General features: G+C 40.0%; 1 long non-coding RNA gene and 1 other non-coding gene across 3 annotated transcripts; one reads left to right on the top strand and one right to left on the bottom strand.

The window, feature by feature from the left end:
• Nucleotides 1-1,594: 1,594 nt before the first annotated feature.
• LOC125151956 (uncharacterized) lies at nt 1,595-18,066 on the top strand. Of its 2 annotated transcripts, none has more exons than XR_007146992.1 (4): nt 1,595-1,823; nt 9,285-9,386; nt 12,206-12,443; nt 17,875-18,066. It is a non-coding gene; the product is annotated as an uncharacterized LOC125151956 (long non-coding RNA). The 2 variants fall into 2 exon arrangements; XR_007146990.1 differs by lacking the exon at nt 17,875-18,066 and adding an exon at nt 13,907-14,024.
• A 1,562-nt stretch (nt 18,067-19,628) lies between these two features.
• LOC125152290 (U6 spliceosomal RNA) lies at nt 19,629-19,731 on the bottom strand. Its single transcript, XR_007147139.1, has one exon. It is a non-coding gene; the product is annotated as a U6 spliceosomal RNA (small nuclear RNA).
• Between the last annotated feature and the right edge of the window lie 5,059 nt (nt 19,732-24,790).

Here is a 24,790-nt window from a genome sequence, read left to right on the forward strand (position 1 = left end):
ACTGTCTGTGCTCTGAGGATGTTGCTTTTAACTGAGCTCCACAAGAGGTCAGTCCTCTCCATTGGCCATGAGACTGCTGACTTTTTTTTTTTTTTACCACAAAGTGAGCTGGGAATGGAGGGTGGATGGAAATAGCATCCCATCCATAAGTTAAAATACCCCAGATCCCACTTTCTAACCGAAGTTCAGTAGTTTCTCTTCAATAGATGACTTCCAGTTTGTTCTGTGGTTCTGGTTAATTTCCAAAATTCTAAAATGGTTCACTTTAGTTGTTTTGCCAGTATCTTCATTGTTTTTGCGGAAAAGCAAGTTTCACTGAGGTCCTCATTCTGCTATTCTGGAAGTTGATTTCCCGGCAAGCTCATTCCTAAACATGGTTCTTCTCACATATCCTACATCTCTGCAACAGAGCTTTTATTTAAAGTTTGTGCTGCTTCCATCAGACTCAAGGTCAGAATGTGAGTCTTTGTCACAGCATGATTTAAAATTATTTTGATGTGAAATATCCCAGTTATCTTTAAGGTGTATGGTTCTCTTAAATGGAACTTCCAGAGATCACTGGAACATATTTCATCAAGAGCATCCCACTAGCCAGCTGTGCAACAGAAGATTGCTTACTGACAGCAGACCCTGACAGAAGGTGATCACTTGAGTGCTGTCAAGTTCTCTGTACAACTGCCGTAGCTGAAAAAAATCCCAGTAGATTCTTCTCGTTCTGTTTTCATCCTATCGCCCAGGATGTGTTCTTGACCCATCATTGCTACCTTTGGGGAAGGGAAAAGCATCATGGGCTATTTGGAATGAAGTGCTAATCTTTCCTCCTTAGCTCTGGACCTTTCACTTGGCATTAGTGGAGCCAATCAATAATGCCTTTTTTGCAGACTTCTCAGTCCCTCCCCTAAGAATCAGTTCATATCATTTCCATGTCATTCATGACTTTACTGCTAGGACATGAACTATGCCTTTTTCAGGTCCTAGGTGCTAGTCTGACAGAAGTTTTCTGTCTTTAATGAGCTTGTTGTTACCCTCCAACAATTGAGAGTGGGTGAAAGACATATATACCTACTCCCCTATCTCTATGGAGCTGATTGAAATAATCAAAGAAAATAACACCAATGATGAAATGATGGAAGGGAGATGTGGATATATTCCACAATCATAGAAGAATTTTTGGTAGATAATGGCCACCTAGGACTCAATGTAAGGCAAAAACCCATACATATCATTCTCAAGAAAGTAGTGTAGTATCATGAAAACTAAGCAGAGGAAATCCTGGCAGAGCCACACTAGTACTTACTAATCTAAAAAATAAAATCTCCTAGAAAAAACTGTTTTTTGGAGGGATTGAGGCCATTATTACTTGGAAACTCTTTTGATGCTGCAGATAAATAGTACCTGAAGGCCGTTGCAGAATTTAGAAAAGGAGGCCATGAAAACAAAACAAAACAAAAAACTATGGAGACATCTTTCCCTGACTGTACCTCTCATTAGAGCAGGTAGTTCATCTCAACGCTGGAAGAAGTTTCTTTATTTTCAGGGACAACTGACCCTGTGAGGCAGCTACCCTCAGCGCAACTTACAAAACAGCCAGGAAGGAAGTCATACACCTGTCCCAAAAACAGAAACCAGGCCAAACAGAAAATTGATACCAAAAACTGTTACCTACGGCAGCAATTTGAACAAACAATGGGAAAAGTTCTACCAAGACAAAGTTCTGAATAAGAAGACCCATGACTCTGACTTCCTCTCAACCCTGTGCAGGATGCTGAAACACTGAACTGGTGATTTAAACCCACATAATGAAGGACTCCCACAGCAGCCAGGTAAATAGTGAGGGACCCAAGAAAAATAAAGACAAGATATTTTTAGTCAATTATCATGTCTATCTAAATCAGGGGTTGGCAAGGTTTTTCTTAAAGGGCCAGAGAGGTAAATATTTTAGGCTTTGTGGGCCAAAAGACACAATCAAGACTATTATACAGATACTTATATAACCATCTAAAATGTAATCATTTAAAAATATAAAAACATTTCTCGGGTTGTGGGCTGTAAAAACAAAACAGGTGGCTGGCCAGTTATGGCCCATGGGCTCTAGCTTGCTGATCTAGACTTATCCTCACTCAAATATGAATAATGAGGGAAGACACTGAGTCTGTGATTCTTATGAAACATAGAAGAAAAAGATAAACAGAGCATACACAAGATATATAAACATTAGTTAAGATACTTCTTGTCGTGACAGAAATCCAATTCATACTAGCTTAAGTAGAAAAAGACTATCAATTCAGATAACTGAGGATGGGTGCTTCAAAAGGAGGGGCAATATCATACTTTTTATCCCTTCTCTTATCTCATCTGCTTCTCTATGATTTTGTCACTTTCCTTCTGCATATGTAAATTAAAATAAATATGTGTTATGTCAGAAATTTAGATTAAGTGAAAGATTTGGGGAAAATAAAAATGACTAAAATTGACCAAAAGAAGATCTGAACAAAGGTATAACATGAAAGTGATTTCAAAACTAGTCAAGAGTGAGCTGCAGAGTGGGTAGCTCTGGACTTCAGGGGGCTGGAGGTGAGTGGGGGAAGCTTGGGATGGTGGGAGAGAAGAATAGGAGGGGCCTGACCAAGGACAAAGTATAAGATTCTTGAGCATTACTCTGCGCCTGCAGATCCAGAAATTTGTTAGCAGCATCTATCTTCATGGCATTTCTCATCATTCTCGGTATGGGGCAGAGAAAAGGGCACAGAATTTATTTTAGAGATGGTGTTTTAATGTGTAGGTTGATTGAAGAAGGAAGGGATGTGAGGGAGGTGACAGTTCTGAAAGAATAGCTGAGGTGACAAGCCATGGAGGTTAGACTAAAGAGTGAAAGAAGTGAGGCAACAATGGGGCTGGTGGGTGGGGAAAAGAAGAAAGATCAAGAAGCTATAAGTATTTAACAGTTAAACCTCAATAAATATGGAAAATGAAAATAAACTATAGGTCTCTCTGTATGACCTAAGAACAATAGTAATGAAAGTTAGAGCAGGTAAAAGGTGGAAGACAGAGAATGGTAGGTACATTAGAGTCAAAGATTTCTAATGTGGAGCAGTTTCTAGCATGGTCATGTGTGAGTCTGGTTGACCTGGAGTGAAGGATGTGTGTCACTTGAGTTGAGAAAGTCATGGAAGTGTGAGGTTTAGGGGTTTAACGGTTCTTCCAAAAGAAAGTTATCAGAGTGCTGGCACAATATGGGATTTAGAGGCAGATAGGAGCCTAGTGCTACATGCTATTCTTATAAATGTAGAACAGTAACCATAAACTGGAAGATAAGAGAGAAAGTGGTAGAGGGATTTTTACCCATCTGAGAGGAATACTGGTTTGGCAATAATGGAAATGAGAAAAATTCAAAATTCCCTCAGCCCCTATACTGTGTGGATTATGGGAGACCACAAGCCCCCTAACTTCAACAGGATAGCAACCGGAATAGGATTTTCAGGATAAGACAAGAAGGAAAGGAGGAAGGGAAGAATATAGGAGAGAAGAGTGTGGGAAAGTTTGTTTATAATGGAAATAAATACCCAGAAGGCACAGTGGAAAAGTAATTTAGGCAAGGGAGCAGTGGGATGATGAGTCAGGAAAGAGAGAATAAAGTGGTTTTGGTTTGGAAGTATGGAAAAGAAAAGAAAAAAAGAATGGGAGATATAGAGGTTAAATGATGGGTTGCCTATATTTTGGGCAAAATCCGAGAATGATAGGTGAGTTCAACTGCCCTTTAGATGAAATCCTGGTGTCTGGCTTCAGGAGATCTCCTAAGATGGCTATATCTAGATAAGGTCTCAGTGGATTTGTATCATGATATCCAAGTTGGGGAGCTGAGGCAATCATATTGGAGCCAGTCTAGTTTGGCTCTATCATTGAATAACTTCCAAGCTATTGTATATAGTGAGTGTTCAATGTGTATTAGTTATTTGTCCCATTTCAACAGTCCTAGGACTGGGGTGGGAGTTGCCTATCCCATAGTGTGATGGGAATGGCCTATCCTAGGGAACTGGAATAGCAGAGACCATCCTGCCCAAAGGCAAGGGTATTGACCAGATGAACTTAATTTTGGGTAGGAAAGTGTGTTTATTGAAGAGGAGGTAGAGGGAAGAATTCATTGTACTCTATCCCATGAAACATGTCCAAAAGAGTCACTCACTGAAAAGTCTATGAGACTCAAGCTTCTGAAAAGAACATAGGGAAATCATTTCATTATCAGATGAGGTGGAAGAAATGTCTTTTAAACAGAATTTCCCTGCCCCTCTCACTCCCTACCATCATCTTCATCTAATCAATCTACAATTGTGACATTTCCTTACCTCACTTAATCTTCTGAATCTTTTCCCACAGATCTAATCTCAATGATGTTGTCACTTCTTCTGCGATTTTATTGTGTTGTAGTGTATGTTTGTTTATTGATTTGTTTCCTCCTCTCTTTACTATGCTGTAGTAGAGAGGGTGCTGAGCGGGAGGGGGCAGAGAGAGAGGGAGAGAGAGAATCCCAAGCAGGTTCTGTGCTTCCAGCACAGGGCCTGATGTGGGGCTCAAACTCAAAACTGTGAGATCATGAACTGAGCTGAAATCAAGAGTCATAGGCTTAACCGACTGAGCCACCCAGACAACCCTACACCATGTTTCTGGAAGTAATTAATTTCGTTCTAAAATGTAGGAAATAGGAAAACTTCCTTGACTCCCAGCAAATTTTTAACTTCTATTCTTATCTATTAGGGGCACCTGGGTGGCTCAGTCGGTTAGGCATCCGACTTTGGCGTGGGTCATAATCTCAAGGTTCATGAGTTTGAACCCAATGTCAGGCTCTGTGCTGACAGCTCAGAGCCTGGAGCCTGCTTCAGATTCTGTGTCTCCCTCTCTCTCTGTTCCTCCCCTGCTCATACTCTCTCTCTCTCTCTCTCTCTTAAAAGTAAATAAATATTAAAAAAATAGTATTAGTATTTACCTTTGCAGAGCTATTGTATTAAGCATACAAGGAACCCAGCATGAAATAGACAAATAGTGACCAGTATTATAATTTTAATTCCCCATAAACTATACTTTTTTAAGTATAATAGTCCAGTTGAATAAGTAGTTGGCAACCTAAATAGGAGACTATTGAGAGTTTGTGTGAAGTAATATGCTTAAAGCTAATCTCTGTTTAATTGGTACTACACCCTAGGGATCACCACTTGGGATCTGAACAAAACTGAAAGAGGTTGTTCCTGAAACCATATCCTAGATTCTGGAATCCCAAAATTCATTAATACCAAATGGAAGTTAGCCATTTCAGTGTTGCCTGGGTGGCTTAGTCAGTTGGGTGTCAGATTTCAGCCCAGATTATGATCTTGCACAGATCGTGGGTCTGAGCCCTGCGTCAGGCTCTGTGCTAACAGTTCAGAGCCTGGAGCCTGCTTCAGATTCTGTATCTCCCTCTCTCTCTCTGCCCCTCCCCTACTCATGCTCTGTCTCTCTGTCTCCCAAGAATAAATTAACATTAAAACAAAAAATTTTTAAGCTCTATAGTATTAAAAAAGAAAAAAGCTACCGCACTTGACCCACTTATTTGACACTTAATCTGAACTGAATTCACATTACAGAGCCCTCAAAAGACTATATTATGACATGGTTGAGAACATAGCCCTGGATTTAGACTGTTTGGGATCAAACCCCACCACTTATTTTCTGTGTGACTTTGAGCAACTTATTTTCTTCAAGTGTCACCTACAAAATAGGGATAATAATAGAACCCATCTCATGGAGCTATTGTGAGGATCACCTGAATTCATATGTGTAAAGGGCTTAAAACAATACTTAGCACACACAAAAAATGGCTCAATAAATGTTAGCTATTACAGTAACAACAATATATATTTTTTCTACAACTTCTCCTGAATGGTCACCTAGAGTTGTAGATGAAGTTGGGTGTAGCTCTAGATTTGATTTAATTCGATCCTCCCACAAGATCTTCATGAAACAGATTCAAAGAGAGAAACTGACTTGAAGCATTTCCTATGACACACACTGGGCAGAAGTACTTACTGCATAATCTTATTTAATTCTCCCCAAACTCTGTGAGATAGGTACCATTCCCATTCATGTCCCCGTTTTACAGGTGAGACACTGAAGCCAAGAGAAGTTAACACACTTGCCCAACACCGCTAATATGTGGTGAGGCAGGATTAGAAATCAGAGCCTCTCATTCTAGAGTCTATCCCTTAGTAAATTCTATGTCACTCTGCCTTTTGAAACCAATTGAATTCCTAAATTTCTACATCAAAGCACATGGTCAACAATATTCAAGCATGGAAATTTCCGAAGCAGAAGTTTCCAGTTAACCAGCTAAAGGAAAATCTTGCTAATTCTTCCACTGCCCCACATAACTTCCTGGTCAACTTGTCTGGATGAATTAATTGCAAACATTCCTTTAATAAGTAACAAAATAAATAGACTTTTTGTATGGTGTTATGAGGAGAGTTAATTGGAGGGCATTAAGCTTCACCTAATACTTATGTTCCTTATTCCATCCTCCTCTCTCTCTTGCTTTCAGCTGATGATTTCACTCCTACTTCACAGAGAAGATACAGGCCAATAGGCAGGAAATTCTTTAGCATCCTACCTCCCCCCAAAATCTACAAAATTATCTGCAGCCCTGTCATTGTTTGCCTTTTCCTTATTTTCTCAGTGGTGAAGTGATCTCTCTTTGAAGGTGATTTTCTCTACACATACAGTAAATCAGTGATTCTCAGAGTATGATCCCTGGGCAAGCAGCATCACCAGCACCTTGGAGCTTGTTAGAAATGTAAATTCTCGTGCCCAATCCCAGATGTACTGAATCAGAAACTCTGGGAGTGAGGCCCAACAACCAGTTTTAACAAGCACTCAAGGTGATTCTGGTGCATACTTAAGGCTGAGAACTGCTGGTCTAAATTCTTACTATTCAAAGTCGGGTCCATGGACCAGCAGCACTGATAATATCACCTGGGAGCTGGTTGGACATGTAAACTCAAGGAGTGTCTGGGTGGCTCAGCTGGTTAAGCGTCCAACTCTTGATTTTGGTTCAGGTCATGATCTCACAGTCCCTCTCTGTCCCTAGCTTGCTCACACATTCTCTCTCTCTCAAATATAAGTAAAATAAACTTAGAAAAAAAAAGAGATGTGGAATTGTAAGCCCCAATCCAGATTCACTGAATCAGAATATGCATTCAATAGAATCCCAGGGATGATTACAAGATCTCCAGGTGACTCACATGCATATATAAAGTTTGAGAAGCACTGCTGTAGATGACATTCTCAGAGACCAGGCTCATTTTTATTGATCTATTACATTCACTCCTTTGGATCTTTCTGATCAGCATTTTACTTTATTATTTTTTTAATTAGTTTTACTTTTATTTTTTTAAAGTTTATTTATTTTTTTTTTTCAACATTTATTTATTTTTTGGGACAGAGAGAGACAGAGCATGAACGGGGGAGGGGCAGAGAGAGAGGGAGACACAGAATCGGAAGCAGGTTCCAGGCTCTGAGCCATCAGCCCAGAGCCCGACGCGGGGCTCGAACTCATGGACCGTGAGATCGTGACCTGGCTGAAGTCGGACGCTTAACCGACTGCGCCACCCAGGCGCCCCTAAAGTTTATTTATTTTTGAGAGAGAGAGGGGGAGAGAGATAGCGCACGAGGGGCAGAGAGAGAATACAGAGAATCCTAAGCAGGCTCTATGCCATCAGTGTTCTCTCTCTCTCTCTCCCCCAAAATAAATAAATAACAACTTTTTTTTGCTCATTTATTTTGGGAGAGGGAGAGAGTGAGCGGGAGAAGGGCAGGGAGAGAGTGAGCGGGAGAAGGGCAGAGAGAGAGGGGACAGAGAGTCTGAAGTGGGCTCTGTGCTGACAGCAGAGAGCCTGATGTGGGGCTTGAACTCATGAACCATGAGATCATGATCTGAGCCAAAGTTAGACACTTAACCAGCTGAGCCACCCAAGTGCCCCAATAAATAAAAACTTTTTAAAAATGATCCTGTCTCTTCATAATTTAAAAACAAATTATTTCCTGACCCCTTCATCTACTTCTCTCTTTCCTTTCATTCACACGCAAGCTTTTTGAATGATTTGCCTATACCATAATTAAAGTCTCTTGATTACCATCTCTCACTCATTCCATATCAGCCTAACTTTGGCTCCTACCACCCTCCTGGAACTTCTTGGGCAAAGGTAACAAGTAACACCTTTATGGATGAATCCAATGGATGATTTTTAGTCATAAACATACTTGACCTCTCTACAGTCTTTGATAATACTGGCCATATCTTCCTTAAAATTTTCCTTTGGCTTTTGAACAAGCCATTTTTTCCATCTTCTACCTCTCTGACCACTTGTTATCAGACTTTCTCTGGTATGTACCCCTCCCTCACCTAGTCTTGGTGCTTCAGAGGAGTGGGTCTACTTGGTCTAAAACAGGATTTCCCAGTCTCAATATTCTTTTTTTTTAATGTTTATTTTTTTATTTTTGAGAGAGAGAGAGCAGGGAATGGGCAGAGAGAGAGAGGAGAGAAAGAGAGAATCCCAAGCAGGCTCCAAGCTGTCAGTGTAGAGTCTGAAATGGGGCTCAAACTAACGAACTGTGAGATCATGGTCTGAGCTGAAATCAAGAGTCAGACGCTTGTGGGAGCTGTCCTGTGCATTGGAGAATGTTTAGTTGTATCCCTGACACTAGATGCCAGTAGTGGCCCCTTCTTCCAGTTGTGACAATCAAAAATGTCTCCAGATATTGCTAAATGTCTTCTCAGGAGAAAAAGTGCCTATGGTAAAAGTGCCTACGGTGAAAGTGGCTAAAAGCAATCTAATGTGACCTAGTTCTAATAAGCACTAAGAGAGGTTTCCTGAAGATTTCTAGGAAAGTTCTGTACTTGAGAAAGAGCTATGGAAAGCCATTCTTTTTCTCCCACTACATGTGGGAAGCATGTAATGTTGATTGCTACAGGCAGCCATCCTATAACTCTGAGTGAAGAATGAGATGCATCTCATGACATCACTGGATCACTGGATCAACCAGTTCTAATGTCTGTTCTTCCTCTGGATTTAATCTTGAATAATATACCTTCCAAACTTACTCATCTTGTTGCTTCCTGTTGTCTCATTTCCTTATACTTGTTTTTTGTCTCAGCTTGTTCCCTTTAGACTGACGTTTTATTTGCACTTTATGTTTGGTTTTCTACTTTAGTTTCCCAGTGGAGACTAATTTTTCTTTCTTTCTCCATGTTTTTCATGGAGGCCAGCCATTTCACCACTGGCCTGATGACTCCCAGCTCCCAGGGCTCAACTGAAACCTCAGAAATAACTCTCTCTGCGCAGCTGAAGGGACACCTGGAACACGTAAGTCAGAAAAGAGGTCTGGCTGGGCTCCAGAACCCTCTTTCGATATACTTAAGGCTCAGTGGTTCCCTCTGCTGATATTATTTCAGGAGACTGAACTATTCTAACTTGAAACCAATTTTCTTTGGAGTTTTAAGAACTCCACTTAATCCTACAGAAGAATTGGAATTGAGAAATAGAAACAGGAAGTCCAAAAATTAGATTCTTGCAGTTACAAGGACACATAGACTGGCGGGGCATGGATGACATTTGGGGAATACATATTTCTGTCTGTTTTATTTCTTTCTCTGTCCCCAGTGCATGGAACAGTCCTGGTCCATGGTAAGTGCTCAGTCAATATTTGATGAGTGAAAGTGTGCTGATGAGCAATTAAAGGGCTGGTCTGCTGAGAAAGGCATAGTTGAGGCCCTTTATGCCCCTAGAAAGATAAAGAGAACAATTGCCTTGGTTTGGTTTCTGACAAGTCCCTATTCAAGGTCCTAATTCGTCCTGGTAGGCTTCCTGAATTTTGGTTCCATGAGAGACCCCTATATTTGTATAACAAATTCTTTTTTTTTTAAACAAAAAAAAATTTTTGAGAGAGAGAGAGAATCTTAAGTGAGCTCCACACTCAGCACATTTTATTTATATTAGAGAGAGAGAGAATGCATGTGCGAGCTGGAGAGGGGCAGAGAGAGAGGGAGAGAGAGAGGGACAGAAAGAATGCTAAACAGGCTCCTCAATGTCAACACAGAGCCCAGTGTGGGGCTGGAGCCTGATGTGGGGCTGGAGGCCAACATGGGGCTCAATCTTATGACCAGGAGATCATGATGTGAGCCGAAATCAAGAATCGACACTTAACCAACTGAGCCACTCACAACAAATTCTTTTTTTTTTTTTTAATTCTTTTTTTTAACGTTTATTTATTTTTGAGACAGAGAGAGACAGAGCATGAACGGGGGAGGGGCAGAGAGAGAGGGAGACACAGAATCAGAAGCAGGCTCCAGGCTCTGAGCCATCAGCCCAGAGCCCGACGCGGGGCTCGAACTCACGGACCGCGAGATTGTGACCCGGGCTGAAGTCGGATGCCTAACCGACTGAGCCACCCAGGCGCCCCAACAAATTCTTTTTTAAGAAGAAGAATTGGGGTTTGGCCTAGACTGCCATAGAATTTTTAATCTGGGCACACGGTCCATTTAGAAAGAGGAATTCATTTCCCAGCCTTCTATAAGTTAGTGTGGTCAGGTGAGTAAAATCTGGCCAATAGGATATAAGTAGAAGTGTTCTGGGCCAGTTCCACATGACACACATGCCTCGGACCATACTTAGAATATCTGTGCTTAGCTCAAGGACTGACCTGGGAAACCCTACTTCCCAAAGAATGAAGATAATGGCAACCAAAAATTTCTAGAATACTCTGGATTTTATCTCAGAGATTATACTTTTTATAGATCTGATATCATTCTCATAATGGCACATTTTATTTCCTGACCCAGTCCCCACTATACTATTCATTCAATTTTCAGTGGTATCTGCCTGCATGAATGGCTCATTCCCTTCTAAGCATTGCCTTTACTTTAAATCCCAGATTTTGAAGTGAGGGGAGACAAATCCTTTACGTGCTGGATTGCAAAGGCAATCGCCTCTACCCTTGAGTAGACTGACAAAGAGCTGGGTCAGCTGAAATGATCTGGCTCAGCACAAAGGGCTATAATACTACTAGTAGATACCAGCACTAGTGTTTGAACTCCTTTAGACAATTGTCCCACAGAATATCCCTTTTGTATTCATGGCCATTCCTCCAAATAAAAAACTCTGGTTGATTAGTGTTCTCTACTCCCTCCCATTTCCCTGTAAATACAAAGAGCAGATGGGGCGCCTGGGTGGCGCAGTCAGTTAAGTGTCCGACTTCAGCCAGGTCATGATCTTGTGGTCCGTGAGTTCGAGCCCTGCATCGGGCTCTGGGCTGATGGCTCAGAGCCTGGAGCCTGTTTCCGATTCTGTGTCTCCCTCTCTCTCTGCCCCTCCCCCGTTCATGCTCTGTCTCTCTCTCTCCCAAAAATAAATAAACGTTGAAAAAAAAAATTAAAAAAAAAAAAAAAGAGCAGCTTGGGGCAGGGTGTGTGTGTGTGTGTGTGTGTGTGTGTGTGTGTGTGTGTGTGTTTTCCTGGAGCACTATTTGTAGAATGTCCTACCAAGCTTACCTCTCTATGGGATAATGAGACCCTAGGGGACTGTGTGCACTCTGCTGACTCTGCTATAAACTTCTTCCACAATAGGCTTTGTGTTGTATCTGTATCATGTATCTCTAGTATGTTTCTCACAATCCTATGCTTGACAGAATCTTAGAGATTCTTAAAGAATCTCTAAGTTCACTGCTTACCAGTCACACAGATGGATGACTGTGTCTATAATTTCAAATGGATTCTTAGGGAATGCCCGTGTCTCTATATATCTTACTGATAGTATGACAGATCCACCAGTATTCCCACTACAGAATTTATGTCTAGTAAATCACTGCAGTCCTCTAGGCAGAACACCTTGTTTCATCGTAATTATGGTTTTCGGTCATGTTACTTCTCTATACCCTCAGGATCACTTAAATCTTTAGAATCCCTACTTAGAACCTGGGCAAAGTATAGACCACCCAGGACAACTACCTTCAAGACTCCCCAGCAAGACAAGGTACAAGGAAAGGATATCTGAGTAAGAGATGGTGCCTAACTGGTGCCTCTCTCCCTCTCCCTTTCTCTCTGTATGAGTGTACTATCCCCTCAAAGCAAAGCCACTATAATGAGTTTATGAAAGTGTTAGACAGTTTGCTGGCTTTCTGTTTTCAGGTGGTGATTCCCAAAAAGTGTTTTAAAAATTCCTCTCCAATTGCATCAGAAGATACTTATCTATTAAAGGAAATGCAAAAATCAAGCAGAGGATGCTTAAGATGGCAAAAAAAAAAAAAAAAAAAAAAGGAAAGAAAGAAAGAAAGAAAAGGAAACAAGAATCTATAGAGTACCATCACACAACCTTACCTAATATTTTGCAAAATGTCTTGGAGAAAATCAGAGACATCCAGATGTAGTGAGTACACAAACTCAGGTCTGGGAGGAATGTAAACTTATTTTCTATAATTATGTTCATATTTAATATCCCTACTTTCCCAAGTTAATGAAAAATTAATCTTTTAAAAATGTTTATTTATTTATTTTGAGAGAGAGAGAGAGCATGTGCAAGTTGGGGAGGGGTAGAGAGAGAGGGAGAGAGAGAATCCCATGAAGGCTCCATGCTGTCAGCACAGTCTAATGTGGGGCTTGATCTAATGAACCATAAGATCATGATGTGAGCTGAAACTGAATCATACGCTCAATCGACAGAGCTAGCCAGGCACCCTGAAAAATTAATCTTAATTATTTGAATGTTCTTTTTTTAAGTTTTAATTTAAATTCTAGTTAGTAAACATACAGTGTAATATTAGTTTCAGGTGTACGATATAGTGATTCAACACTTCTACAACACCCAGTGGTCATCACAACAAGTGCACCCCTTCATCCCCATCACCTATTTAACTCATCCTTCCACCCACCCCCCTCTGGTAAGCACCAGTTTGTTTTCTATAGTTAAGAGTCTGTTTCTTGGTTTGCCTCTCTCTCTCTTTTTCCCCTTTGCTCGTTTGTTTTGTTTCTTATATTCCACATATGAGCGAAGTCATATAGTATCTGTCTTTCTCTGATTTCATTTAGCATAATACTCTCTAGCTCCATCCGTGTGGTTGCAAATGGCAAGATTTCATTCTTTTTATGGCTGAGTAATATTCCATTGTATATATACGTACCACATCTTCCTTATCCGTTCATCAGCTGATGGACACTTGGGCTGTTTTCATAATTTGGTTGTTGTAGATAATGCTGTAAACATCAGGTTGCATGTATCACTTTGAATTAGTATTTTTGTATTTTTGGGTAAATACCTAGTAGTGCAACTGCTAGATTGTAGGGTAGTTCTGTTTGTAACTTTTTGAAGAACCTCCATACTGTTGGCTATACCAGTTTGCGTTTCTAACAAGAGTGCAAGAGGGTTCTCCTTTCTCCATATCCTTGCCAACATTTGTTGTTTCCTGTGTTTTTTATGCAAATTGAATATTATTTTAAATATATCAGATGAGCTGATTCCATTCAGGGTCTCACATATGTGAGGCTTTACTTAACTTGAGTGGTGAAAGGGACCTTGGATACATCTTCCCAAATCCTAAAGGTAGTCATTTCTACTTTCCTGATGCCTTACCATGGTGGACAGAGCAGAGAGGTAAGGCTTAGAGGTTGCTGCCTTCCCAAGAAAATGAGGCAAAACACTGGAGGATCAAACCATGTGGAAGACTTTGATGGACTTCCCCCAAGCTTAGCTCGCAGAGAAGACTAGGCACAGGATAACATTCTCTTGAACACACCAGTATCTAAGATCTTTAGTTTCTCCTTTAGTTCTCTTCTTCATACAGGCTATGGAATCATTTGCTTTTTCTCTTTGAGAACTTTTTTTTTTTTTTGCAGAAAATGTAGAGAACACTAAAATGAACACCTGTGTCCTCACTACCAAGGAGTGAAGATTGTTAATATTTTCATAACATCTTTTTTACCTATTTAAGTAAAATAAACGAAATATCACAGATACTTTGATGTTTCTTTGGGGCTAGATTTCAATTCCCTATTACATCCAAGTGTGGGGAGATGTGTTCAAGAATTCCTTATAGTTACATAAATGGGTTAAAAAAACTTAGGGCAGGGGCGCCTGGGTGGCTCAGTCGGTTGAGTGTCCAACTTCAGCTCAGGTCATGATCTCACACTCTGTGAGTTCGAGCCCCGCGTCAGGCTCTGTGCTGACAGCTCAGAGCCTGGAGCCTGCTTCAGATTCTGTGTCTCCCCTCTCTCTGCCCCTCACCTGCTCATGCTCCGTCTCTCTCTGTCTCAAAAATAAATAAAAACATTAAAAAAATTTTTTTTAAAGCTTAGGGCAGAAAGCCACCACCATAGGGCGAAAGCACCCAAGGTTAGTTAGCAAGATATTATAATGGGATAATGAGTAACTTGTTATATTACCTGCAGGAAACTACTTTCTGTCTGGCACCAATATACTTTGATCACAACTTCAAACTCCACTTGCCCCCCTCCACCCCAGACCCTTTGCTTCTTACACACACAAGTTAATGATACTATCTGATTGTTTTCTTCATGTTCACTATGTGTGTAAGATCTTGAGAGCTCAATAAATTCGGACACAAGGGGCACCTGGGTGGTTCAGTCGGTTGAGTGTCTGACTTTGGCTCAGGTCATGATCTCACGGTTCGTGGGTTCAAGCCCCGCATCAGGCTCTGTGCTGACAGCTCAGAGCCTGGAGCCTGCTTTGGATTCTGTGTCTCCCCTCTCTCTGCCTCTCCCCCACTCACGCTCGGACTCTCAAAAATAAATAAATGTTAAAAAAATTAAAATAAATAAATACAGAGATGAAATCCCTGTTCAGGGCTCTTGTCTTCTCCCAGACATCAGCCTCTCTCATATGCAATTCTGCGTCCACTCTCTTGCTGGACAAGAGAGAACTCCAGACTCATAGTCTGCAACATCCATGCACTACTGCTCCCACATGGTGAGCCAATGCTGGTTCGCAAACTTGTTTATTCCAGTTGTTCTTGTTTAATTATATATTTAATTAAATGTTGTGCAACATGATGAAATATGAATGTAGGAAAAACAATTTCTCTCCGTGAAAATTAAATTCAATGCTTTAAGAAGATTTAATAAAGGCAAATCAATAACAACAACAACAACAACGAAACCCTGCTGTGAATTAGGTATACATGTGACAACTATAAAAGATTGATGGTGTTTTGGGTAAATTATAAAACCCAGAAGGATTCTGCATTGAGAGCACTTTGCATATGTTTTTAAGGTCTTGTTCCACTTTATAGTAAGTAGGAAAACTGAAAGACTTAGGTGATACACTATTGATGTGGTTTATGAAAAAAAAAAAGGATGCTGAACTCCAAACAGTGGACTCATATACAAAGTAAAGGTCTTGGCTGTACATCTAAAGATTGGCAAATTAATATATGTTCATGCAAATGAAAATAAATGTGTAAGATATGCTTGTATATGTGTGTTGAAAGCTATAAATTAAGCAGAGAGGTCTGTAAACAAGAGAACTGGAATTGAAGTTGGTAATTAGGAGGTAAGAAGTGGTTCAGGAAGGTAAAGAAGATGGAGGCCAGATTACAGGAGAGTAAGGTGAAAAATAAAACCACTGTACTGAGAAAAATTAATCAAGATGCTTAATAACAATAAATCATTAATAACAAATGACAAGAGATAACATTTACTGAGTGCTTATTGTATGCAGGCACCATCCTAGACCTTTTCCATGCCCTATCTTCCTACAAACAACTAAGGAGGTAGATACAATGTAACTCGTGCCAAGTTAAATAGCAAGAAAGTGAAATGGATTTTTCTGTTAAAGCACATGCTTGGGGGTGGGGGAAGGATGGGGAATCTGGATTTTTCTGATGTGAGAATATCCTAGGGAAAAAAATAATAAAAAGTTTAAATCAAAAGCCAACTGTAAGTTATTAAGTGTTCTTGCTACTTGGCCAATATTCACTTAAATGTACAAACTTCCTCTCTTTAAATAGGTGATCTAAAAGTTCACTTTTAACAGTTACTTCTGACATCCCTACTAAGTTCACTCAAGTCCCACAGACTGGATGGAGGAAGAAAATGGGGTGGTGGAGTAATATCATGCCTTACAGCTCAGCACAGGGTATGCAGTGAGTATTCTAAGTAATCTGTTCCTACCCTACCTCAGAAACCAAATGTAATGTTTGAATTTTATTGGTTTCTCTCTTAAAGGTGGTCTCTGATTTTGTCTCTAATTCTGGAGGACACATTCTTTGGGGCTTAAAATTTTCTCCAACATAAATATAGTAAATAGTACTACTGAGTAAAAATAAAGCACACAGTAGTTACTTCAAGGAAAAAAAAGATTTTTCTAAATTATTTAAATAACTTTTGTGTAACTTATCAGAAAATGAAAAGAATGGAACTTACATCAAGGAGAAGCAATAAATTCAAGAGTAGGTCTCTTTAGAAGAAAAGGCTAAGTGTATAAGTAGAGGTATCTAAAAAGAAATAGTATGAGCATTCTTTCCACATTAATGACTCTGAAAATAGTTATCTGCAGAAAACATGACAGATTGAATTTCCATGGCTAATTAAGAACAGATACAGGTTTGACACCTTTGGGACTCTGGCAGCAGTGATTCTAATTTTGTGTCTCCTACCAGTTTACATTTGCACACAACGAGTGTGACAGCAGTAGCCAGATTAGACTGATTATTTTGTCAAATATTGAGTTACAAAAACAACAGGGGCAGAGTAAAGGTAGAGTCATAGAATTTAACCTCTTGAGGCACATTACCTCACAGTTCTAAACACACAAGGTGGCTCTGATAGATGAACAATAGACTAATACTTAGGAGTAGATATTACTGATTTTTTTCTAGCTATGAGAAGAAACAATAGGAAATTAATTAGGTTCTTATTTTGGTTCTAAGATTAATTCTTATAGTCTACATTTGAAGACTTTGAACTCAATACAAGCAAGACAGGACTCCCAAATCAATAAATCAGTGTATAGGAATAGTTAACCCTGAAATAGATCCCAGGGTGTGTAAAAACCTACTATCTAATAATGGGAGTATCACTAATCAATAGGTAAAAAAAAATGGATCATTTCACAAAAAGCACTGGGGAACAGTTATTTGAAAGAAGTTCAAACTCACTTCACGCCAAAATAATTCCAGAGAAATTTTAATGTCAAGACCCATTTTAACCATTAAATATTCTAGAAGAAAAAAAATGCTAGAAGAAAATATGAAACTTTAGGGGCACCTGGCTGTCTCAGTCTGTTGAGCGCATGACTCTTGATCTTGGGGTTGTGAATTTGAGCCCTGCGTTGAGTGTAGAGATTACTTAAAAATAACAAACCTTTTTTTAAAAAAAGTTCTATAAGTTCTATTGAACTGATCTCAAAAGATAAAAGGACATTTTAAGCATAACATCACTGGAAATATAAGAAAGGAAATATCAAGAGTTTTTTTAGTGTATTCTATCCCATATTTTCTTCTAGTACTTAAAAAAAATTCCCTTACTATTATAAGCAATGCTGTGAAAGTCCTTACATATGTACCTTTTGCAAAGATGCCCGTATGGTAAATTCCTAGCAATGGAACTTCCAGGCCAAAAGATACGTGTAGTTTAAATTTTGTTTGATATGAACTGATATTAAATTACATTCCCACTAATAGTTAATGAGAGTGCTTGTCTCCACACCTTTCCCAGCCTTACATATTACTAAATTTAAAAGGTTTTTGCCAATCCAATAGGTAAAAAAATATCTCATTGTTACTTCTTGCACTCTTACACTTTTTTCTTAATGTAGTTCTTTAATCCACTTGCCATTTCACTTTCAGGGTGGTCCAAGTTGAGGACTTCATCATTTTCACCCCTCAAGAGAGTGAGTTATCCTACCAAAGGGATAGCCAGATGTCCTCACATCAGTGAATAATCAGTCTTTCCCTCAATTGTTTGAAATGTCACATCCATCATATACTCCTTTGCATTGTATATTGATTCCTTTCTGGACTCCTGGTTCCAAATGACCAAATGGACATTTATCTGCCACTGTTGATTTTATAAAATATTTGATATCTGCAGGGCACCTAATTGTCTTAATATTCTTCTTTTTCAATAACATCCCTTTTCTCTTCTGGATAAATTTGAGAATCAACTTGTCAAATTAAAGAAAAAAAACCCAGTTGGGCCAGTTGATAGAGCACGTGTGACTCTTGACCCCAGGGTCCTGAGTTCCAAGCCCCACATTGAGTGTAGAGCTTACTTAAAAAAAAAAAATCCAGTTGGGATTTTGATTAAAATGATGATAAATTTATAGATTCATTTGGAATAAACAAGTTTCTCATCCAGGAATGTGATTTATTTTCCCATTTATTCAGAGATTTATTTTTTCCTTTATAACAAAAAAATTTCATGGTTTTCTTCATAACAATTTTACACATTTCTTCCGGAATGAATGAACGCATTCACAGAACAACTTTTTGTGTTAGGTTCAGGGAATATAGAGATGAACAAGGCAAGTTCCCTGTTTCCATGGAGCCTATATTCTAATTGAATAAGATAGCCAATAAACAAATAACTAAAAAAGATCAGAGGGGTGCCTGACTGGCTCAGTCAGTAGAGCATCCAGCTCTTGATTTCAGCTCAGGTCATGAGCCCAAGATCATTGGATCGAGTCCCGCCTTGGGCTTTGTACTGACCTTGGAGCCTGCTTAAGCTTCTCTCTCTCTCTCTCTCTCTCTCTCTCTCTCTCTCTCTCTCTCAGATAAAACAAATATAGGAGCACCTGGGTGGCTCAGTCAGTTAAGCATCTGACTTTGGCTCAGGTCATGAACTCTCTATTTGTGAGTTTGAGCCCCATGTGGGGCTCTATGCTGAAAGCTCCAAGAGCCTGCTTCAGATTCTGTGTCTCCCTCTCTCTCTGTTCCTCCCCTGCTTGCACTCTGCTCACAATCTGTCTCTCTCTCTCTCTCTCTCTCTCTCTCAAAAATTAAATAAATAAATAGTTAAAAATTAAATAAATAAAAAATAAAAAGAATACAGGGGTGCTTGTTGACTCTGATGGTTAAGCGACTGACTTTGGCTCAAGTCATGATCTCGTGGTTTGTGAGTTCAAGCCCCGATTAGGTCTCTGTGCTGACAGCTCAGAGTCTGGAGCCTGCTTCAGATTCTATGTCTCCCTCACTCTCTGCCCTTCCCTCCCCCCTCTCTCTCCCTCTCTCGAAAATGAATAAACATAAAATAAAATAAAATAAAATAAAATAAATATATTTATTGATTTAATTTTTTAAAAGTTTGCTTTTGACAGAGAGAGAGAGAGAGAGAGAGAGAGAGACAGAGCATGAGTGGGGGAGGGGCAGAGAGCAAGGAAGACACAGAATCTGAAACAGGCTCCAGGCTCTGAGCTGTCAGCACAGAGCCTGATGAGGGGCTCAAACTCACAGACCGCGAGATCATGACCTGAGCTGAAGTCAGAAGCTCAACTGACTGAGCGACCCAGGTGCCCCAAAATAGATATATTTTAAAAAGATCAGATAGTAAGAAGTCCTCTGCAGAGAATTTAAGTAAGGTTATCATAGAAGTCGCTTTTTCTTTAAATATGGAATGCTTCACGAATTTGTGTGTTATCCTTGCGCAGGGACCATGCTAATCTTCTCTGTATTGTTCCAATTTTAGTATATGTGCTGCCCAAGCAAGTGCTAGGGGCCGCTTTTAAAAAACAGGCCTGACTGCTTTCAACAAGAGCAAAACTATGGAAAGAGCCCAAATGTCCATCAACTGATGAATGGATAAAGAAGATGTGGTTTATATACACAATGGAATACTACTTGGCAATGAAAAAGAATTAAATCCTGCCATTTGCAGCAATGTGGATGGAACAGGAAGGTATTATGCTTAGTGAAATAAGTCAGTCAGAGAAAGACAGATATCCTATGTTTTCACTCATATATAGAACTTGAGAAACTTAACAGAAGACTATGGCGGGTGGGAAGGGGAAAAAAATAGTTACAAACAGAGAGGGAAGGAGGCAAACTGTAAGAGACTCTTAAATACAGAGAACAAACTGAGGGTTGGTGGAGGGGGTGGGGGAAAGGGGAAAATGGGTGATGGGCGTTGAGGAGGGCACTTGTTGGGATAAGTGCTGGGTGTTGTATGTAAGCAATGAATCACGGAAATCTAACCCCAAAACCAAGAGCACATGGTATACACTGTATGTTAGCTTGACAATAAATTACGTTAAGAAAAAAAAAAAAGAGAAAAGAAAACAGGCTTGAGCAATGGCAACTTGATCAAGGCAAAAGGGCCCCCAGCAACCACTTGGCTGAATACACAGGCCCATCAGGCGGCCCACATCAAAATATCTATAAGCTCTAGCTCACCAATGGGCTATTTATATCCAGGCAGTTACCAAAAAGGGGAAAATTTCATATGTCCCCATGTCTCCTCACCTTCTTGCTTTAAATACAACCTCCACCCACTGCCTCCTTGCGGACAGTCTCTCCTTTGCAGTCCTGCCTACCCATCCCTTGCAGTGTATTCAACAAACTTCTTTTTTGTTGTGCTTTGGGTGAGCCCTTTCACCGTCCATGCCACCATCTTCCACCCAATCATCGCCTCACATTTGGGGGCCGCCATCCGACTGGGCAGAGAGACACCGTACGTTATGTGGTAGAAATACTGGGTGGCTACTTTAGACTGGATAGCCAGGAAAGTCCCTTAATATTTAGACTGAGGTCTGAATAGCATGAAGAATCCAGCCTTGTTAAGCTACTAGAGGTGAGGCAAGCATTCTTTATTTATAATTCTTTATTTACAAGTTTATTTATTTATTTTGAGAGAGACAGAGACAGCGTGAGTGGGGGTAGGGGCAGAGAGAGGGGGAGAATCCCAAGCCGACTCTGCACTGTCTTCCTGATGTGGTGCTAGAACACATGAAACAGATCATGACCTGAGCCGAAATCAAGAGTTAGTTGCTGGACTGACTGAGCGACCTAGGCTCCCCCACAGGCATTCTATGGGGAGGGAACAGCTAAATGCAGAAAGTCCTAGGACTGTTAAATAGATTGGCTGGTTCAAGGAACAGAAAGAAGGCCAGTGAGGCTGGAGTGTAGTGGGGAAGGGGAAAACTATTATGAAATAATGTTATTTTACTTTATTATTTTTTATTAAAGAATAATTGACATACAATATTGTATTAGTTTCAGGTGTACAACATAGTTGGTTAGAAATTTATATGCGTTATGAAATGGTCACCACAAAATCTAGCTACCATCTGTCACCATACAAAGTTGTTACAATATTATTGATATTTCCTATGCTGTACGTTACCTCCCCCTGTCTTATTCATTTTACAACTGGAATATTGTACCTCTTAATCCTTCACTTATTTTGTCTATCTTCCCACCCCCATACATATTATTTTAAATGTGAGGGGAAGTCATGGAGCATAGTGAGTCGCAGAATGACTTGACCTGATTTACGGTTTTGAAAGATCACGATAGTAGCCAGTGGAAAAAGGAATGCCAGGGTCAAGAGTGAAAGAAATGAGATTTTGCGAGGAGACTGATGTAGTGACCCAGGTGAAAGGTAATAGTGACTTAAACTGGGATGGCAGTGGTGGAGGGAGTGAGAAGTGGTGGATTCAGTATTGATCTTGGAGATTTAGTCAAAAGGATTTGCTGATGAATTAGAAGGATTGGAAATTGGTAGGGAGATGGAGTGGGGGGAAGAGAATGAAAGAAAGAATAAAAAAACTCCTAGGTTTGGTTTTTTTTGTTTTGTTTTTGTTTTTGTTTTTTTGGCTTGAATAGCATGGTGGATAGTGATGCTTACTGATGTGGATAAGACTGAGCGAGGAGAGCTATGGTCCTGGATGCTGTTACCTAGGGGGAGTGTATAGGAAGAGAAAAGAGCCCAGGACCAAGCCCTGGACTCTCCCCAGCAACTTAAGGTCTGGCTGGGGAGCAATCAGCAAATGAAAATGAGAAAGGGTGGTTTGTCAATCAGGTAGGAAGAAAACCAGCATAGTGTGGTTTCTTTTCAACCAAGAGAAGTTTTAAGAAAGAAGCATTGGTTTGACTTGCTACTAAGTTTCAAGAAGGAAACAGTGGTTTCATTTGCTTCTTCATTTGGAGCAGAGTCAGTAACAGAAAAATCATTCTTAGCTTTGGAAATAAAGAGGTCTGGTTATGTCACAAAAAGTCTAAGAACAATGGGTATTGTTGCTTGTTTGGAATAGGTTAAGGAGAAATTATGAAGTAGGAATTAAATGTAGAATATTAGAGACAAATCTTTCAAAGAATCTTCCTGTGAGGGGAGCAGAGACATGGGGTAGTGTAAGGGGTCAAGGTAGGTAGTTTTTTGTTGTTGCTTTTTTAAGTGTTTATTTTTGGGAGAGAGAGCAGGTGAAAGCAGGGGAGGGGCAGAGAGAGAGGCAGAGGACCTGAAGTGGGGTCCAAGCCGACAGTAGAGAGCTGGATGCAGGGCTTAAACTCATGAACCATGAGATCATGACCTGAGCCAAAGCCAGAGGCTTAACCAACTAAGCCACCCAGGTGCCCCTGTTGTTTTTTTTAGTTAAAATAGAAACCAGAACATGTCTGTGCACAGATGGAAATGACCCAGTAGAAGAGGAAAAACTTATGAGGTAGGAGCAAGAAAAGATAATTGGTGGAGCAAAGCTCTGGGGAAGGAGAGAGACGAAAGGATCTGGAACACAAATGGAGGGTTTGCTTTTAACAGTATCAAGACCACTTCATGAAGAGGAGAATTTGGAACCAAGACAGGGTGTTGGATGGAAAATGTGGATTACATTTTGAAAAAGTGGCTGAGAAGTGACAAAAATAGCGGAAGAAAGGAAGACAATGAGCCATGAACAAATGAAGAGGGAGTTACTAGGGTGATGACATCTTGGTGTAGTAGCAGTTGGCAGTACTTTTAAAAAGCTTGGGTTTTTGAAGGAAAAAGAGAAATGATTTGGAGGAACATGAAGAGCAGGTTTGAAGATAAAAAAAAAAAAACTGTGAGAAGTAAAACAATCTCCTCCACTTGGAAAGTTGCAAGAGAGGTAATTTTGCCAGGTGATAAACCAGTTTTCAGTTGGAACAGGAAGTTGATGGGAACATTTAGAGAAGAGGTGAAGAATAAAGGGGAAATGACTGTTAGCAGATGTTGAAATCTAAAGTGTGGAGTGAAATGGTTAGAATGGTTGGTGAAAAGTGGACGCTGAATCAGATTAATGGAAGTAGTGGGTAGCATGGAGATGCTAATCAGTGTAATGGTGTATGACCTGGAGGCTACCGGTTGTGAATGAATGAAAAGGATTATAAAGCTCAAGGGAATTATCTTTTTTTGTAATCTCTAGGGAGGGAGGGAAGGTGGGTAAACTGTTTAAGATGAATAATATAAAGCTACACAAACTGTTTTCTCTTGCAGGTCTCAAGGTATGCAGGCTACTGGGTTAGAACTGCTAATTTTTCATTTAGGATTTTTGCATTTACAGTTATAAAATACTCTATAGATTTTCTTCTGGTGTTATGATTATTAGGTTTCTTGTTTATTTTTTATTTTTAGAGAGAGAGCTAGAGTGGGGGAAAGGGGCAGAGGGAGGGAAAGGAGGGCAAGAGAGAGGGGGGGGTAGAGAGAGAGAGAGAGAGAGAGAGACATTGATTCATAAGCAGGCTCCATGCTCAGGAAGGAGCCCCACAAGGGGCTTGATCCCATGATCCTAGGATCATGACCTGAGTGGAAATCAAAAGTGAACACTCAACCACTGAGCTACCCAGTCCTCCTGATTGATTTGGTTACAGGATTTGATTATCTTTCAAAACAAGCTGGTATTTTTTCCAAGTATTTTCACACTCTGAAACTATCTGGTCTAGTGTATTTTGGTGTATAGGGTCATCTCTGATTACACTTTTAATTGTAATTTTATGTAATTCAGATTTTCTACATTTTGAGCTTGTTTGTTTGTTTGTTTTTAAGTTTACTTACTTTGAGACAGTACGCAAGGGGGGTTGCAGAGGATCCAAAGCAGGCTCTGTGATGCAGTTAGCCCCATGCAGGGCTGGAACTTATAAACCAAGATATCATGACCTGAGCTGAAGTCAGACACAACCAACTGAGCCACCCAGGCGCCCCCTGATTTGGTTATTATTAGTAGTAGTAGTACAAGGAGGTTTTTTTTCTCCTATTTGTACTTCTTGAGCCAACTTTTTTTTTTTTTTTTGGTGCCAATTGTTTGAATGAACATTTTCCCTACTCCTATTTCTGTACTAGTAGAATTCCATTTGAGACTCTGGAAAGCCCTACAGCAAAAGGCACACGGGAGAATTGATGAAGTGGCTAAAACTGGAAAAAGGGAACTTTAAACTGATTCACTTCAAGAAAGTTTGCAGCTAAGAACATATAACCTGCCTACTCTGAGGTTTCATTTGTGGAAATCCGTGCAAAGGTTTCAGTGCTTCGAATACAACCTATTGGGCAAAGGGGGTGGAAAGCTAACCCAATTGTTAGAGCACTGAGTGCTTGGCAATTTCCGTAAGCTATTTCCAAGTGATAACTTGAAGTGGTACCACCAAAGGAGTACAATACTGTACCCAGGGCTCGTTGGGAAAAGTACTAGGTTTAACAAAAGCTGAAAAGATGTTTAAAATTAGTTAAAATATAACCCTTTTAAGTCTCCGACATACTAGTTATGTGAAACAAAACTGCAGCGGATGGTGGAAATTTCCCGTTTCCTTAACAACACAAACT

The sequence above is a fragment of the Prionailurus viverrinus genome, chromosome E1, assembly GCF_022837055.1.
Source record: "Prionailurus viverrinus isolate Anna chromosome E1, UM_Priviv_1.0, whole genome shotgun sequence".
In the NCBI taxonomy this organism is placed as follows: Eukaryota; Metazoa; Chordata; class Mammalia; order Carnivora; family Felidae; genus Prionailurus; species Prionailurus viverrinus.